The 20,019-nt window shown below is 37.8% G+C and overlaps 1 protein-coding gene across 5 annotated transcripts in view; it reads right to left on the minus strand.

The window, feature by feature from the left end:
• LOC129722961 (coiled-coil domain-containing protein AGAP005037-like) overlaps positions 1-20,019 on the minus strand; it is a 1,195,377-nt gene that overhangs the window by 922,159 nt on the left and 253,199 nt on the right. The gene's annotated exons all lie outside the window — the stretch shown is intronic.

Here is a 20,019-nt window from a genome sequence, read left to right on the forward strand (position 1 = left end):
CGAACGTCTAATTCACGACCTCACGGCTGATAGTAGGATTAATCGAGCGTCTCCGCAGAACAAACAATGACGATCCAGCTTCGTGTTGTGACACAGTGGCCGTATCCTACACGCGACCTTGTAGATGCCACTTGTAGTTGACTTCCACTCGCTCGATCGTATGGTGGTCCGTGCTGCTAGCGGGGTAACAGCGGTGCGGGAGAATTATTCTTGCTGATATATCAGCTGCGTATCGGATCACTGGCGGGGTAGCCTGCCCCTACCAGTGTGCAGAAGATGTTTCTGCCGATAAACTACCGGCTATTGTTATCGCGCAGCACAAGAACTAATCGAAAAAAAACACCCGTACGATAACACGTGTATTGTTATTTTGCAAACTCAAACGGAGATGAACAATTTGCGTCTAATCGAGACGAAAGCAAAACAACGAATGGGGCGGAAGATTTGTATCAATTCTATTTTCATAATGAGCAATTTTAGCCTGGCGGATAAGTTTAGTCGCTTTGTTCCTAAGAGTCATCATTGGATTTTTGCTGTGTTTCCATATTTTGAAAGACAAATCACGATCAATAATGGCTTTATTCACAGTATTATTGAACCATGGATTTTCCGATTTATTTGGAATAAATGTCCGAACGGGAACGAAATTGTCATGCAAATGCTTAATTTTTGAGTTAAAGAAAGCCAATAATTCATTGGGATCGTTCGACCGATAAAAAGATGGCCATTTAAAAGAATGGAACTCCTGTAGTAGACAATCCATATCAATACGGGAATAGTCACGATACTCAATTTTTTCTGGAGTGACTGTCATTTCGAAATCAAGTGATCCGAAAATCATATCGTGATTCGAAAACGCAGGTACATCAATCTGATTAAAAGAAGAATTCGAGACGCGCAATTAGATAGCATGTGATCCAGTTGTGACGAGCCATTTCTGTGGAAAAACGTTGGTTCACAGCCCATACCAAATAGATTGTGAATGGTTAGTGTAGATCTAAGTCTGGTTGTCTTAGCTGAACTGTCGTCTAAAAGATTTGTATTGGAGTCACCTACCAGGAGTATGTTTTCAAATTTGGTTCCATAGTTCGACAATAATTCATCAATTATCTCTGCACAATCCACTTCAGGTGGGTTATACATGGCAATGAAAAATAATTTCTCAGTACCTATAATGATTTCAACCGCTAAATACTCAGAACACGTTGAACCAGGATGAGATGGAGACACATCTAAAACTTTATATCCAATGCCTACTTTTATATACATCATGAAACCACCACCAAGACGCCCCTTTCTATCATGCCTAATCATATTATAACCACTGATTTCCACAACACAATCATCAATACGTTCATTAAGCCAGGTTTCATTCACACAAACAATATTTACTGATGCGGTCCGAACGATTTGCTTCAATTCATCTATTTTGAAACCTTTGCGAGCACAAATACTCTGACTATTGACACTACACACGAATAGCTTGCCAGGATGAAGGGCACACTTCATAACAGTACCCGGTAAACACAGATTCGTGGAGGCATTACCATTGGAACTACTAGCCATAAGGCTTTAAAATTAGCTTAGCAAATACGAGGAAATGAATAGAGAGCACCACCCGCAACGCAATAACATATTTCTTAATCAACATTTCAGTTAAATTTCTTTTACTTTTGCGACGCAAATATCGAATTTAAAACAACAAATCGTGTAGATTGAACTTGTAAACTCTCATCGTATGAACATTTTTATAGAATCCAGTATCCATGCAGAAAAAAAATAGTTAGTGTTAAATGTTTAAATAAACCAGTGTTATTAGTACCAATGTGTTAGTTGTTGGAAAGAAAGGCGCATCTGGATCCGTTCATGTCTGGTCATTCTGCTGGGAGTAGCAGAATTCCGTCGATGCTGGGGTTTGGATTCAACTTACAACGAGCTATCGGAATTTGGAGGTAACCGGCCCCATCCCCCAACATTTTGATCCTTCGAGCCGGATCCAGGACCGACTTCGCAAGTGGATTCGTCGGCAGGGTCGACGCGTATTATTTCTTCCGCTGATTGGACTGGCGTGGTTGGGAAACGCCATCCTCCGTGTGCATTGCGGCACACAAAGGGCTAACTTCTTTTAAGTTGCTGTGGCTTGGGTGGATCGCCATTGCTCCCGCTTCAACTTCACAATAGGAGCAGCGTACTCAAGTGCTAGCGTGGCTTGGTGGACGCCATCGCTATATCGATCCACTTGGCTTGGACTTTGTGGATTGGATAGTTTGTCAGGTTAGTGAAGCCTTTGCATGCTATATGTCCAGCCGAGCTGGGAGAAATTCGCAATACTAATGCTTACTTTATCTGGTGATCCGAAAATAATTGATTATTCGCATCCTGAGTGATTATCGAAATTCCGTGACGAAGAAAGTGCTGTGTTCAACCATCGGTGCGGGCGGATTGGCGAAATAATTGATCGCTATACTACATTTCCCGGATATTAGGCTACATTGGCGGTATTGAACGGACTGCATTGGACTTACTGGTCGATAGTTTCCAACATTTTGAAGCATCGAAAAGGCAGCGCAACATATTTTTTGCTCAGGTAAAACATTAGTATATGTACTGCCGTGGCTAGGCACGCAGATAATACACTTAAATTTAAGAGCCAGTTCGCGAGAGCCGCAACCGTCTTTCTGATAAGACGTTGTTCTGATGTTCTCCGATTGAGCTGAAATTTTCAGCGTTTGTTTGTTCATTCAAGGTAGTTTGTTTTGCAAAATTTCAATTTTTTTCATTGAGGTTAAGTGGGGTAAAACGGCCATTGAAAACGATATGTCCAAAAACGTCCAAATACTATAAAGTGCAATAACCCCTGCTAGACTTGATGGATTTTCCTAAAAATTTGTGGTATTATTCTACACTAAGAGTACTTCAAAACGCATGGTCACAATATATGGCAATGAGGTAAATTGACGAAAAAAACGCATTTTTCTTTTAAAAATTGTCAATTTTCAGGGTCATCCTACTGTTCTCAACATCGCTAGGAAAAATATCCGAATATGGCGTTTTGTAGAGCAACTCAAGAGCTTTAATGTCATGTATAAGTCAAGTGTGCCAAATGGGGTAAAACGGCCCTAAAAGGTTTTTTTCAAAAAACCGTCAAAATCACTAAAATCACCATAGTTCCTGCTAGACTTAATAGATTTTATTGAAAATTTGGATTATCACTGTACCTTACCAGAACTACCTACTTTACCAGAAGGTACGCAATTTTGGGTAAAACGTTCCTCGAAGATTTTATTTTTTTCGAAAAAAGCCGTCAAAATCACCAAAACTGCAAGAACTTGGGTTAGACTTGATAGATTTACTGAAAATTTAGATTATTACTTCAGGTTAATACGAACTTGAGGGCAAGATAACAAAAGTGACAAATAGATTTGCGTAACGAAAAAAAAATTTTCTTGAAAAATACTTGGCGATTTTCGGGGGGCTATTTTCTCTACAGAAAGGGTCCAGAACCCGAAGTTAGCATTTCATAAAAAGACTACAAAACTTTTATTTGACATAATATCTAGATGCATCTTTTGGAAATTGACTAAAAAGGACTAAAGTTTTCCTTGACTTAAAAAAAACATCAAACAAGGTAAAAGACGTTATCGATATGACGGTTGCGAAAATAAATAATTCCAACCGAGTTCCTACTTATCCGTGGAGCAAATAAAATCGTTATTTGACCGATTCCCTGCAATATTTATGTAAGCGAACTTAGTGTAAAGGAAGAGCTTTAATGAACGTGGAAGAACATCGCTTGCTTGTCGACTGTAGCAGTTAATTTTGTAGATTTATCGGCTTAATCAGTCCTTGTATAGAAGCAAAAACGATTTTTTGTTTCCTAATCCGACAGTTTCGGTGACTTTATTTCATATAAAGTCACCGACACTGTCGGATTAAGGTGAAACGGGACGTGGTCGCGATCATCTCGGATTTTGCAATCTAATTTTTTTTTTTGATTTATGAAGACTACGCACATGAAACTTTAATCAATTGTTTTCACAACTGTTGCATGCCTGAGGTAGCAATTTGAGTGCTCGTCAAAAATCTGTCCACGTGGTAGGTGGATGGCTCCTTAGTCATCTTGCCCTTAAGTTCGTATTAACTTAGAGTAATAATCTACATTTTCAGTAAATCTATCAAGTCTAACCCAAAATCTTGCAGTTTTGGTGATTTTGACGGCTTTTTTCGAAAAAAAAAAACTTCAAGGAACGTTTTATCCGAAATTGCGTATCTTTTGGTAAAGTAGGTAGTTCTGGTAAGGTACAGTGATAACCCAAATTTTCAATAAAATCTATTAAGTCTAGCAGGAACTGTAGTGATTTTAGTGTTTTGACGGTTTTTTGAAAAAAAAACCTTCTAGGGCCGTTTTACCCCATTCGGCACACTTGGCTCATACATGACATTGAAGCTCTTGAGTTGCTCTACAAAACGCCATATTCAGATATTTTTTCTAGCGATGTTGAGAAGAGTAGGATGACCCTGAAAATTGACAATTTTTAAAAGAAAAATGCGTTTTTTTCGTCAATTTACCTCATTGCCATATATTGTGACCATGTGTTTTGAAGTACACTTAGTGTAGAATAATACCACAAAATTTTAGGAAAATTCTACAAGTCTAGCAGGAGTTATTGCACTTTTTAGTATTTGGACGTTTTCGGACATATCATTTCCAAGAGCCGTTTTACCCCATTTAACCTCAATGAAAAAAAATTAAATTTTGCAAAACATCCTACCTTGAATAGACAAACAAACGCTGAAAATTTCAGCCCAATCAGCGCCTCTCGCGAACTGGCTCTTTAATCGATCCTCTCCGTTTTGCTTTAACTCTGGTGAGCCTTTGCCCTGAGAGGCGCGTGATTGCGATTGTTTCAATTCACGTTTGAAATCCGTTTGCCCGCGGCTAATTCAGCAGCAGCCAAGAAGGCGCCGTCAATGAGGGCGCTTACAGCGAGAATGAAGGAAATTCAACTATCATTCAATGACATCTGGAGGTTTATGCAAGAATTCAAGGAATCCAATACAGCAACCGAGGTGCAGGTACGCCTTGCCAAATTGGAAGAGCTGTGGGAAGGTTTTTGCGACGTAATGGTGGAGATTTTTGCACACGATAACTACAATGCAGAAACTAGTGGTTTAGAAAAAGAGCGAGTGGAATTCAGCGGCCGTTATTACGAAGTCAAACCCTTTCTGGTGGACAAGACTAAGGAGCTTGAAGAGCCACATCGATTAGCAAATTCAACCCGCGTAGGAGACGTAACAAATGGTCTAGAGGTACGATGCTGGCCTACGACGACTGGCGTAGGTTAGAGTCACGGCTTGGAAGAGACTGTTAGTGTCAGTAGGATCGTAGCGCTAGCCCCGCAATTGTCCTGTACATCAAACAGTTGGCTGCGAAGTCTGTGTATAAATAAACAGAAGGTCGAGTTCCGAATCAGAATGTAGCACCAAGGCTTTGCTTTTTAGGAGACGTGACAACGCACGGCGGTATGTACCACGTCCGGTTGTCGCAAATTAAATGGCAAAGTTTTAATGGAGACATCGATGAATGGTTGAGTTTCCGAAATTTGTTTACATCGCTCATCCACTGGAAAGAAGATCTACCGGAAGTAGAGAAATTTCATTATATCAAGGGGTGTTTGCAGGGAGAGCCAAAGAGTTTAATCGATCCGCTGCAAATTACGAGAGCCAACTATCAGGTAGCCTGGGAGTTGCTACTTGAACGGTACAACAATTGTAAACAGCTTAGGAAGCGCAAGGTTCAAGCGCTTTTCAGTTTGCCCACACTGACCAAGGAATCAGTATCCGATCTGCATACTCTTATTGAAGGCTTCGAGAGAATAGTGCAGACACTGGATCAAGTAGTTCAACAGGCGGACTACAAGGACCTCCTTCTAGTAAACATTCTTACGGCACGTTTGGATCCGGTCACTAGAAGAGGGTGGGAAGAGGTGTCATCAGCAAAGGAACAGGATACTTTAGCGGATTTGACGGAATTTCTACGACGTAGGGTACAGGTTTTGGACTGCCTATCATCCAGGTTCAGTGACACTAGGGGTGTCCCGCAGCAACATCCAAGGCAGAAACATTCCATAGCTAGGGTATGCTATAATTCCAACCAAGCGTCTGGGGGACGCTGTACGGCTTGTACGTCGGACCATCCGCTTTATTTGTGCAGCACATCCCAGAAAATGACAGTGGTGGAAAGAGATGCATTATTGAAAACTCATGCTCTTTGCCGCAATTGTTTCCGAGTTGGCCATCAGGCGAAAAATAGCACATCCAAATATTCGTGTAGGAACTGCAGTGGTCGTCACCATACGTTAGTTCGTTTTAATCAAAGGGAGAAGGAAACCAAGGTTGCAGCGGTTGCAAGGGATAATACACTACCTTCCAAGGAATCGGACAATCCAGCCTCCACCCAAACGGCTAATATGGCAACCGTGAATATTCAGGTATCCGGAGCAGCTCGTCAGTATGCTTCCCATGTGCTTCTGGCCACAGCAGTTGTCACGGTCGAAGACGATGATGGTAATCAGTTCCCAGCTCGCGCTATGCTGGATTCAGGATCAGAGAGTAATTTTATCACCGAACGGTTAAGCCAACGTTTAAAGGTGATTTGTGATCGGGTTAATATATCGGTCGTCGGGATAGGTCAAGCTTCAACCACAGTAAAACAGAGGTTAAAAACGTTGATACGGTCTCGAGTTTCACCGTTCTCGCGCGAACTAAGCTTTCTAGTTCTTCCAAGAGTGACAGTTAGTCTTCCTACTACAACAATTGATGCAGAAAGGTGGAACATCCCGAGCGGCATCCAATTAGCCGATCCAGCATTCTTCGAATCCCATGGGGTGGACTTAGTGCTAGGTAGTGCTAGGATTTCGTTGGGAGAGCAGCTACCTACACATAATGAATCGCTCTTCGGCTGGGTGATTTGCGGTGGTTCTGCAGCACCAAGCCAATCCTGGCAAATCAGATGCAATGTGTCTACTTCAGAACAGCTAGATACCTTAATCTCTTGCTTCTGGGCTTGTGAAGAGGTGGATACTGTTAGAACTTATTCACCAGAAGAACGACGATGTGAAGACATTTTCACACAGACGGTACAACGCAACACAGATGGGCGTTACACCGTTGCCTTACCGAAAAGGAAGGACATCCCATTCAACTTGGGCGATTCAAGGGACATCGCATTCAGACGTCTTCAGGGAACCGAACGTAGACTGGCAAGAGATGAATATCTACGAAAGGAATATACAACTTTTATGGACGAATATCGGCGACTCGGGCACATGCAGCGGATCGACGACACGGATTCGGTTCAACGATGCTACTCGCCGCACCATCCCGTCGTCAAAGAATCTAGTACCACCACTAAAGTCAGGGTCGTGTTTGATGCCTCATGTAAAACGGCCACTGGGGTGTCTCTGAACGACGTTTTACTGGTGGGGCCAGTGATACAGGAAGATCTTCGTTCAATTATCCTGCGAAGTAGGACCAAGCAAGTCATGCTCGTGTCCGACGTGGAGAAAATGTTCCACCAAATAAACGTTTGTCCCGAAGATCGACCGCTCCAATTCATCCTCTGGCGAAACTCGCCATCCGAGAAGGCTCAAACCTACGAGCTTAATACCGTAACCTACGGAACTAAACCAGCCCCATTTCTGGCCACCAGGACTCTACATCAACTGGCAGTTGACGAACAAGAACGGTTTCCGCTAGCAGCGAGTGCTACTATCCATGACACCTACATGGATGATGTCATCACAGGGGCGGACAGCATAGAAACTGCGCTAGAACTGAGGATTCAGTTAGATGAAATGAAGTCACGGGGAGGTTTCCGGCTCAGAAAGTGGGCTTCGAACTCTCCAGACGTATTAAAGGGCCTTCCTGAGGATGGATTGGCCATTCACGCTTTGGAAGGAATTCTTCTCGATCCAGCCTCATCGGTGAAAACATTAGGCTTGACCTGGATGCCTGTGCCAGATACACTTAAATTCAGTTTTGCTATCCCTACTCTAAATGGTAAATTATCACTAACTAAACGATATGTCCTGTCGGTCTCTTCGACCCACTGGGACTGTTAGGCGCTACTATCACGTCAGCAAAAATTTTCATGCAAAGGTTGTGGACGTTACGCGACGACGGCGGTAACCATCTGAGCTGGGATCAATCACTGCCTCCAACGATGGGTGAGGCTTGGGTGAAATTTCAGGAACAAATTCCCCAAATTAATGAGTTGCGTTTGGAGCGGTGTGTTATTATCCCACAGCCTGTCGCCGTGGAGATTCATTGTTTTTCTGATGCCTCGGAGAAGGCATACGGTGCATGTCTATATTTGAAGAGTATAAACGCTGAGCGAGAGGTCAGAGTGTACCTATTATCTTCCAAATCAAGAATAGCTGAAAAAGTCAAACGATTCCGCGGCTAGAGCTTTGCGGAGCAGCTAAACTGTTTGAGAAAGTGAATGGCGCGGTACGCCTGGCGGCACGGACTTATTTTTGGACGGACTCAACCTGCGTGTTACGATGGATTTCGACTACACCCACAACCTGGTCCACATATGTGGCCAATCGGACAGCAAAAATTCAAACTATCACCGAGTGTGGCCAATGGAGGCATGTCCCTGGTACGCAGAACCCTGCTGACTTGATTTCCCGAGGGATTTTGCCAGGAGAAATACTTTCTGGTGGGAGGGTCCCGATTGGCTAAAACTAGAGATGACTTCCAAATGCCAAATGGCCAAATGTTCCAGTGAACTTTTGCGCAGAAGGAGGGGATGATGAGAGACGTCGTTCTGTAATTGCCGCTGTTGTTTCTACTAACAATGAATTCAATGAAGCATGGCTTGCAAAATTCTCGTCTTACACCTCGCTTATCCGTGTTACAGCATATTGTTTGCGATTTATAAGGTTGCTGCGGACACATCGCAAAGAGAAGTTTCAATCACCAGATCGACTTGAACTGTCCTACAGTACGGTCGCATTTTACCAACAGCTCGAGGCTAAGTCTTACACTACCGAGAGATATTAAAATTTTGCTTTTCGCTTTCAACAGGCAATCTTTTTAAAAGACTACCTGTTGAAACGCAAAGTAATAGATTTGTTTTTAACGTTAACGAGTGTTTAGTGAGTAAATTTGGTTTGAGATATTTCTACTTAATTTCTACACGCAAAAGTTGAAGTCTTATACAATCATTGTGTCTTCCCGATTCGCACAAATGTTGCACAGAAATCGCACAATAAATGTGTGAAACGCATAACGCAACAGTTGTACTGCGAATACATTGACATAGAATGAAATCAGAATATGTATCATATACCGACACTTTATTTCTCACGTCGAGTGTATGAGTGACTAGACTAGACACATCACATTCAATTTGCAGGTTGCTCTTTCGCTTCTCTTTCGGTTCGGATTGCGACGCGCAAGGCGATATTTCGTTGCTTCACGAAATGAGCGAGACACCCGTGCTGTACATACTTGATACCATAGTGTTGTTAGTCTCACTCATACTGTCGGTGCGTGCTTGTGCTATTCAGAGGAATGCATGAAGAAGAAAAAGTATCTCGAGAGCGTGTGTGCAAAAGACTTGAAAAGCGTAGCATATGTTCCGTCCTCAAGCAGAAAGGAGGAGAATGGTTTTGCTTCTCGCTCGCTTTGCAATGCTGCTTGATACCAAATGAAACTGTTTAGGTGTAGTAGTTTGGAGCTGCCAAATACATTGGAGAAACGCTAGAGCATTAATTGCGTTATGCCCAACACGCAATCATTGTACTGGTTCCGAATTGCAACAATTGCGCTCAAAACGCACAATTTTGTACTGGTTTCGCACCATCCAACTTTTGCGTGTATAGTGAAGTGAAAGTGTAGTGAAGTTTTTCAGTTATGCCTGGAAGAAATAAAAAAGCTCGCTTTGATGCGGTTCAAGGAAACGTGCGGCTCCAAGTGACACTGAAATTTCGACCAACAGGAATGATATTCTTTCTTCCGTTGGGGATCAAGAAGTTCAAACTTCTCATACTGAGCATAAAGCCGTTATGAAGAAGGTTGAAGTTCCACCTATTGTGGTATTTGTAGCAAATTTTAAAGCATTTCGATCAGAACTTTCATCATTTCTGTCGGATGTAAAAGTTAATTTTCAAATTGGCCGCCAAGGCAAAATTCGTATTTTGGCCGAATCTTTTGATGGCCATAAACATCTTTTACAGTATTTGACTGAAAAGATGTATAAATTTTATTCTTTTGATGCCAAAAACGAGAGACCGTTTAATGCTGTTTTGAAAAGTCTTTCAAATGATCAAGTTATAGATTAAATTAAAGATTGTTAGTCAGAATCTCTTGATTTTGCCCCCAACCAAGTAATTTTGGTTAACGAAAGGCAAATGCCAAAATTAATCAAACTGGAATACACCAGGAAAATTACTTAATTGATGTACCAAAGAACATAATTTGAAATGTTTGGAAAAAGTACGTGTTTTATTTAACGTGCGAATAAAATGGGAAAATTTCAAGAGACATGGAGGAGTCCATAATCTTACGCAATGTCGGAATTGTCAAGCTTATGGTCATGGAACTCGAAACTGCCATATGACAGCAAAATGTATGATTTGTGGTGACACTAGTCACACGAAAGATATCTGCCCCGTGAAAGAGACCACTAATAGTTTCAAATGTGTAAATTGTGGGGGAAATCACAAATCTAATTTCTTTAATTGTCCTGTAAAGTCAAAAGTTATTGCTTCCAGACAACGTAGGAATTCTAAACAACCTGTTGTCAATGTGGGTAATCAAAAGACTTTCAATACTCTTCAGGCATCACCAGCACTTTCATTAGCAGGTGTGTCTGTAGGTAATAATTTAAATCCAGATAACAATTTCAGACAAATAATCCTGTTCAGGCAACACCAGGCTGTTCATATGCCAGTGTCCTTTCAGGTAATATTTCAAATTCAAACAGTAACAAACCAGTCGTGTTTGGTGCTGAAAAGTCAGCCAGTATTGATTTAGGTATTCCAACACCCGAAAAGATTGATTACCTACAACAATCCATGCTGCAGTTATTGTCCGCTTTGTTGAACTGTAACTCGATGTATGAGGCTGTTCAAGAAGGTATGAAATTACAACTAATATTGTTATGAAATTGAAATTCACCAATGATTTTAAATAATGCTGTAAATTTTCTAAATTGGAATGCTCGCTCTTTAAAAGCGAAAGAGGATGAATTTATCAATTTTTAACAGTCCACGATGTGCATATTGCAGTTGTGACTAAAACGCTTTTAAAGCCAAATATTAAACTAAAAAAGAACCCAAATTATATAGTTCATAGGTTTGATAGAATTGATGTTGCCGGTGGTGGAGTTGCAAAAATTATCCACCGTCGAATAAAACATCGTGTTTTACCCCATCTTGAAACCAAAGTTATCGAGAGTTTGGGAATTGAAATTGAAACAAGTATTGGCATTTTAGTTATAGCAGCAGTGTATTTGCCTTTTCAATGCACTGGTGAGCGAAAAAATTATTTCAAGGGAGATTTGCAAAAACTCACAAGAAATAAATCTAAATTTTTAATCATCGGTGATTTTAATTCGAAACATCGATCTTGGAATAATGCTCAAAGCAATTCCAATGGAAAAATATTGTTTAATGATTGCTCGGCTGGATTTTATTCAATTTTATTTCCAAATGGTCCTACATGTTATTCTTCTATTAGAAATCCATCTACAATTGATTTGGTACTAACGAATCAAATTCATTCATGCAGTGATTTATTAACTCATGCTGACTTTGATTCTGATCATCTTCCCATATCATTTTCTATTTCCCATGAAACTATTTTAAATCCCACTAGATCTGTGTTAAATTATCACAAGACTAATTGGGATAGATATTGTTCTATGATTGAAGAAAATTTGAATGATGACATTATTTTACAAAATAGTGCTGACATTGACAGAGCATTAGAAAATTTTAGCAGCTTAATACTCAATGCCCGGAATTTATCAGTTCCTAAGGCTCGAGTGAAATTTAATGCACCAATTATTGACAGTGAACTTCAACTTCTCATACGTTTGAAGAACATACGGAGACGTCAATACCAAAGATCTCGTGATCCTGCTTTGAAAATTATTTTTCAAGAATTACAAAAGGAAATTAAACCGACCAATTTAGTTATCGACCAATTAGTTTAAATTTCCTCTATTAGCAAACTTTTTGAAAGAATAATTCTTAATAGAATGATAACACATATAAATGAGAACTCAATTTTTGCAAATGAGCAGTTTGGTTTTCGCCATGGGCATTCCACTACTCATCAGTTACTTAGAGTAACAAATATGATTCGAACTAATAAATCTGAAGGCTATTCGACTGGAGCTGCTCTTCTAGACATAGAAAAGGCATTCGACAGTGTTTGGCATAAAGGTTGAATAGCTAAAATGTCAAATTTCAGTTTTCCGCTTTACCTCAAAAAATGATACAAAGTTATTTAACTGATCGCACTCTCCAGGTTAACTATCTAAATGGTAAATCTAATAGATTGCCTGTTAGAGCTGGTGTGCCTCAGGGGAGTATCTTGGGCCCAATCTAATATAACATCTTTACTTCTGATCTTCCTGATTTACTACCAGGTTGTGAGAAATCTCTGTTTTGTGGCGACACAAGCATTTCCGCAAAAGGAAAAAGCCTTCGTGTTATATGCAGTCGGCTTCAAAAAAGTTTAGATATATTTTCTTCATACCGTAAACTGGGGTGACTTTGATCACTTTTTTGATTGTATCTCAAATATTTTCAGAATATACTGAAAACAATTTTCTGTGATATTTTTAAAATAAGGACTGGCATGCATTGAGAAAGGTTCAGTCACTACTTCAAAAGTTTAGCAACAATTTTGCTGTTTTTAAATATGCTCTAAAAATTTTACACCAATTTTATTGAATTTGGAGTAACACTTTGCTTCTTCCACTAAATTGAACAGCCTTAAACGAGTTTATAAATATGGAAAGCAATATGGGGGCCATTCACATTCTACGTAAACAGTTTATAATGGCGAATGTCCAAGATTCATGCAACTTTTTTAGAATATATATGAATGATTATCCACTGAGAGGGAAGGTAGCCTTAAATCATCAAAAACTAGTCCACGAGGAATATGACTTATGAAATTGTCCAAATTTACATGTTACTTCACGTCTTGGGTTTTTGTTAAGAAGAAATATGTAATACGCTGTAGAGAATATTGGGACTCAACATTACCTTCGAGGAAAAACTTGCAAAAATAACAATAAAATGTATTGTTATAATAATTGTTCATCTTAAGAACTAATCTGGGAACAAAATAAAAAAACTTTACGTCTTGCAACTTGTTGTTTTGAAGCTGCTTGAACCGATTGTTTGTATGCAACAAAAATCGCCAAAAATACAATTTATTTTTAATTAATATTTTAGCATGAAAAACGTTCTTTAAATAGTAGGAAATGCATGAATAGTAGCAATGCAGACATATATCCACACAATATGTGAAGATTACGACAAATCTCAAGCACTATGAGCGCTTTTTTACCACATTTTCAAAAAAGAGGTACAGTGATCAAAGTCACCCCAGTTTACGGTACTTACAAAAATGAAAGATTTCCCCTAATACTTCTAAAACACAGTTAATTATTCCTCATAAGCCAAGAGTTTCACCCACCCATAACCACGTTATTAAGATGAACGGTGTGGTCTTAAATTGGTCTGATCAAGTTAAATACTTAGGGCTAATTTATGATAAGAATCTCACTTTCAAGGAGCACATTGAAAATGTCCAGTCAAAGTGCAATAAGTATATCAAATGTTTATATCCTCTTATCAACAGGAATTCTAGACTTTGTTTCAAGAATAAACTGTTAATTTACAAACAAATTTTTAGGCCAGCAATGTTATATGCAGTTCCCATCTGGGCAAGTTGTTGTGCAACCAGGAAGAAGACACTTCAAAGGATTCAGAATAAACTTTTGAAAATGATTTTGAAGCATCCTCTCTGGCTTAGCACGAACGAGCTACATAGGCTCACTAATGTAGAAACATTAGAAAATATGACAAGCCAAATTATCAACAAATTCCGACAAAAATCGTTGCAATCCTCAATTGCAACGATTAGCTCACTGTATAATCAGTAAGATAGTTTTAAGTTTATTTTAAATTTCGTTTTATTCCTTTTTTTTCTCCTTGACAAGTAGGTTTAATAATTTTCCTACAATTACATTAACTTAACTGCGAAAGCTAATAACATTCAATAATTTAAAAAAAGCGTATATATATATATATATATATATATATATATATATATATATATATATATATATATATATATATATATATATATATATATATATATATATATATATATATATATATATATATATATATATATATATATATATATATATATATATATATATATATATATATATATATATATATATATATATATATATATATATATATAAATATATATATATATAAATATATATATATATATATATATATATATATATATATATATATATATACGCTTTTTTTAAATTATTGAATGTTATTAGCTTTCGCAGTTAAGTTAATGTAATTGTAGGAAAATTATTAAACCTACTTGTCAAGGAGAAAAAAAAGGAATAAAACGAAATTTAAAATAAACTTAAAACTATCTTACTGATTATACAGTGAGCTAATCGTTGCAATTGAGGATTGCAACGATTTTTGTCGGAATTTGTTGATAATTTGGCTTGTCATATTTTCTAATGTTTCTACATTAGTGAGCCTATGTAGCTCGTTCGTGCTAAGCCAGAGAGGATGCTTCAAAATCATTTTCAAAAGTTTATTCTGAATCCTTTGAAGTGTCTTCTTCCTGGTTGCACAACAACTTGCCCAGATGGGAACTGCATATAACATTGCTGGCCTAAAAATTTGTTTGTAAATTAACAGTTTATTCTTGAAACAAAGTCTAGAATTCCTGTTGATAAGAGGATATAAACATTTGATATACTTATTGCACTTTGACTGGACATTTTCAATGTGCTCCTTGAAAGTGAGATTCTTATCATAAATTAGCCCTAAGTATTTAACTTGATCAGACCAATTTAAGACCACACCGTTCATCTTAATAACGTGGTTATGGGTGGGTGAAACTCTTGGCTTATGAGGAATAATTAACTGTGTTTTAGAAGTATTAGGGGAAATCTTTCATTTTTGTAAGTACCGTAAACTGGGGTGACTTTGATCACTGTACCTCTTTTTTGAAAATGTGGTAAAAAAGCGCTCATAGTGCTTGAGATTTGTCGTAATCTTCACATATTGTGTGGATATATGTCTGCATTGCTACTATTCATGCATTTCCTACTATTTAAAGAACGTTTTTCATGCTAAAATATTAATTAAAAATAAATTGTATTTTTGGCGATTTTTGTTGCATACAAACAATCGGTTCAAGCAGCTTCAAAACAACAAGTTGCAAGACGTAAAGTTTTTTTATTTTGTTCCCAGATTAGTTCTTAAGATGAACAATTATTATAACAATACATTTTATTGTTATTTTTGCAAGTTTTTCCTCGAAGGTAATGTTGAGTCCCAATATTCTCTACAGCGTATTACATATTTCTTCTTAACAAAAACCCAAGACGTGAAGTAACATGTAAATTTGGACAATTTCATAAGTCATATTCCTCGTGGACTAGTTTTTGATGATTTAAGGCTACCTTCCCTCTCAGTGGATAATCATTCATATATATTCTAAAAAAGTTGCATGAATCTTGGACATTCGCCATTATAAACTGTTTACGTAGAATGTGAATGGCCCCCATATTGCTTTCCATATTTATAAACTCGTTTAAGGCTGTTCAATTTAGTGGAAGAAGCAAAGTGTTACTCCAAATTCAATAAAATTGGTGTAAAATTTTTAGAGCATATTTAAAAACAGCAAAATTGTTGCTAAACTTTTGAAGTAGTGACTGAACCTTTCTCAATGCATGCCAGTCCTTATTTTAAAAATATCACAGAAAATTGTTTTCAGTATATTCTGAAAATATTTGAGATACAATCAAAAAAGTGATCAAAGTCACCCCAGTTTACGGTATGAAGAAAATATATCTAAACTTTTTTGAAGCCGACTGCATATAACACGAAGGCTTTTTCCTTTTGCGGAAATGCTTGTGTCGCCACAAAACAGAGATTTCTCACAACCTGGTAGTAAATCAGGAAGATCAGAAGTAAAGATGTTATATTAGATTGGGCCCAAGATACTCCCCTGAGGCACACCAGCTCTAACAGGCAATCTATTAGATTTACCATTTAGATAGTTAACCTGGAGAGTGCGATCAGTTAAATAACTTTGTATCATTTTTTGAGGTAAAGCGGAAAACTGAAATTTGACATTTTAGCTATTCAACCTTTATGCCAAACACTGTCGAATGCCTTTTCTATGTCTAGAAGAGCAGCTCCAGTCGAATAGCCTTCAGATTTATTAGTTCGAATCATATTTGTTACTCTAAGTAACTGATGAGTAGTGGAATGCCCATGGCGAAAACCAAACTGCTCATTTGCAAAAATTGAGTTCTCATTTATATGTGTTATCATTCTATTAAGAATTATTCTTTCAAAAAGTTTGCTAATAGAGGAAATTTAAACTAATTGGTCGATAACTAAATTGGTCGGTTTAATTTCCTTTTGTAATTCTTGAAAAATAATTTTCAAAGCAGGATCACGAGATCTTTGGTATTGACGTCTCCGTATGTTCTTCAAACGTATGAGAAGTTGAAGTTCACTGTCAATAATTGGTGCATTAAATTTCACTCGAGCCTTAGGAACTGATAAATTCCGGGCATTGAGTATTAAGCTGCTAAAATTTTCTAATGCTCTGTCAATGTCAGCACTATTTTGTAAAATAATGTCATCATTCAAATTTTCTTCAATCATAGAACAATATCTATCCCAATTAGTCTTGTGATAATTTAACACAGATCTAGTGGGATTTAAAATAGTTTCATGGGAAATAGAAAATGATATGGGAAGATGATCAGAATCAAAGTCAGCATGAGTTAATAAATCACTGCATGAATGAATTTGATTCGTTAGTACCAAATCAATTGTAGATGGATTTCTAATAGAAGAATAACATGTAGGACCATTTGGAAATAAAATTGAATAAAATCCAGCCGAGCAATCATTAAACAATATTTTTCCATTGGAATTGCTTTGAGCATTATTCCAAGATCGATGTTTCGAATTAAAATCACCGATGATTAAAAATTTAGATTTATTTCTTGTGAGTTTTTGCAAATCTCCCTTGAAATAATTTTTTCGCTCACCAGTGCATTGAAAAGGCAAATACACTGCTGCTATAACTAAAATGCCAATACTTGTTTCAATTTCAATTCCCAAACTCTCGATAACTTTGGTTTCAAGATGGGGTAAAACACGATGTTTTATTCGACGGTGGATAATTTTTGCAACTCCACCACCGGCAACATCAATTCTATCAAACCTATGAACTATATAATTTGGGTTCTTTTTTAGTTTAATATTTGGCTTTAAAAGCGTTTTAGTCACAACTGCAATATGCACATCGTGGACTGTTAAAAATTGATAAATTCATCCTCTTTCGCTTTTAAAGAGCGAGCATTCCAATTTAGAAAATTTACAGCATTATTTAAAATCATTGGTGAATTTCAATTTCATAACAATATTAGTTGTAATTTCATACCTTCTTGAACAGCCTCATACATCGAGTTACAGTTCAACAAAGCGGACAATAACTGCAGCATGGATTGTTGTAGGTAATCAATCTTTTCGGGTGTTGGAATACCTAAATCAATACTGGCTGACTTTTCAGCACCAAACACGACTGGTTTGTTACTGTTTGAATTTGAAATATTACCTGAAAGGACACTGGCATATGAACAGCCTGGTGTTGCCTGAACAGGATTATTTGTCTGAAATTGTTATCTGGATTTAAATTATTACCTACAGACACACCTGCTAATGAAAGTGCTGGTGATGCCTGAAGAGTATTGAAAGTCTTTTGATTACCCACATTGACAACAGGTTGTTTAGAATTCCTACGTTGTCTGGAAGCAATAACTTTTGACTTTACAGGACAATTAAAGAAATTAGATTTGTGATTTCCCCCACAATTTACACATTTGAAACTATTAGTGGTCTCTTTCACGGGGCAGATATCTTTCGTGTGACTAGTGTCACCACAAATCATACATTTTGCTGTCATATGGCAGTTTCGAGTTCCATGACCATAAGCTTGACAATTCCGACATTGCGTAAGATTATGGACTCCTCCATGTCTCTTGAAATTTTCCCATTTTATTCGCACGTTAAATAAAACACGTACTTTTTCCAAACATTTCAAATTATGTTCTTTGGTACATCAATTAAGTAATTTTCCTGGTGTATTACAGTTTGATTAATTTTGGCATTTGCCTTTCGTTAACCAAAATTACTTGGTTGGGGGCAAAATCAAGAGATTCTGACTAACAATCTTTAATTTAATCTATAACTTGATCATTTGAAAGACTTTTCAAAACAGCATTAAACGGTCTCTCGTTTTTGGCATCAAAAGAATAAAATTTATACATCTTTTCAGTCAAATACTGTAAAAGATGTTTATGGCCATCAAAAGATTCGGCCAAAATACGAATTTTGCCTTGGCGGCCAATTTGAAAATTAACTTTTACATCCGACAGAAATGATGAAAGTTCTGATCGAAATGCTTTAAAATTTGCTACAAATACCACAATAGGTGGAACTTCAACCTTCTTCATAACGGCTTTATGCTCAGTATGAGAAGTTTGAACTTCTTGATCCCCAACGGAAGAAAGAATATCATTCCTGTTGGTCGAAATTTCAGTGTCACTTGGAGCCGCACGTTTCCTTGAACCGCATCAAAGCGAGCTTTTTTATTTCTTCCAGGCATAACTGAAAAACTTCACTACACTTTCACTTCACTATACACGCAAAAGTTGGATGGTGCGAAACCAGTACAAAATTGTGCGTTTTGAGCGCAATTGTTGCAATTCGGAACCAGTACAATGATTGCGTGTTGGGCATAACGCAATTAATGCTCTAGCGTTTCTCCAATGTATTTGGCAGCTCCAAACTACTACACCTAAACAGTTTCATTTGGTATCAAGCAGCATTGCAAAGCGAGCGAGAAGCAAAACCATTCTCCTCCTTTCTGCTTGAGGACGGAACATATGCTACGCTTTTCAAGTCTTTTGCACACACGCTCTCGAGATACTTTTTCTTCTTCATGCATTCCTCTGAATAGCACAAGCACGCACCGACAGTATGAGTGAGACTAACAACACTATGGTATCAAGTATGTACAGCACGGGTGTCTCGCTCATTTCGTGAAGCAACGAAATATCGCCTTGCGCGTCGCAATCCGAACCGAAAGAGAAGCGAAAGAGCAACCTGCAAATTGAATGTGATGTGTCTAGTCTAGTCACTCATACACTCGACGTGAGAAATAAAGTGTCGGTATATGATACATATTCTGATTTCATTCTATGTCAATGTATTCGCAGTACAACTGTTGCGTTATGCGTTTCACACATTTATTGTGCGATTTCTGTGCAACATTTGTGCGAATCGGGAAGACACAATGATTGTATAAGACTTCAACTTTTGCGTGTAGAAATTAAGTAGAAATATCTCAAACCAAATTTACTCACTAAACACTCGTTAACGTTAAAAACAAATCTATTACTTTGCGTTTCAACAGGTAGTCTTTTAAAAAGATTGCCTGTTGAAAGCGAAAAGCAAAATTTTAATATCTCTCGGTAGTGTAAGACTTAGCCTCGAGCTGTTGGTAAAATGCGACCGTACTGTAGGACAGTTCAAGTCGATCTGGTGATTGAAACTTCTCTTTGCGATGTGTCCGCAGCAACCTTATAAATCGCAAACAATATGCTGTAACACGGATAAGCGAGGTGTA

The sequence above is a fragment of the Wyeomyia smithii genome, chromosome 2, assembly GCF_029784165.1.
Source record: "Wyeomyia smithii strain HCP4-BCI-WySm-NY-G18 chromosome 2, ASM2978416v1, whole genome shotgun sequence".
In the NCBI taxonomy this organism is placed as follows: domain Eukaryota; kingdom Metazoa; phylum Arthropoda; class Insecta; order Diptera; family Culicidae; genus Wyeomyia; species Wyeomyia smithii.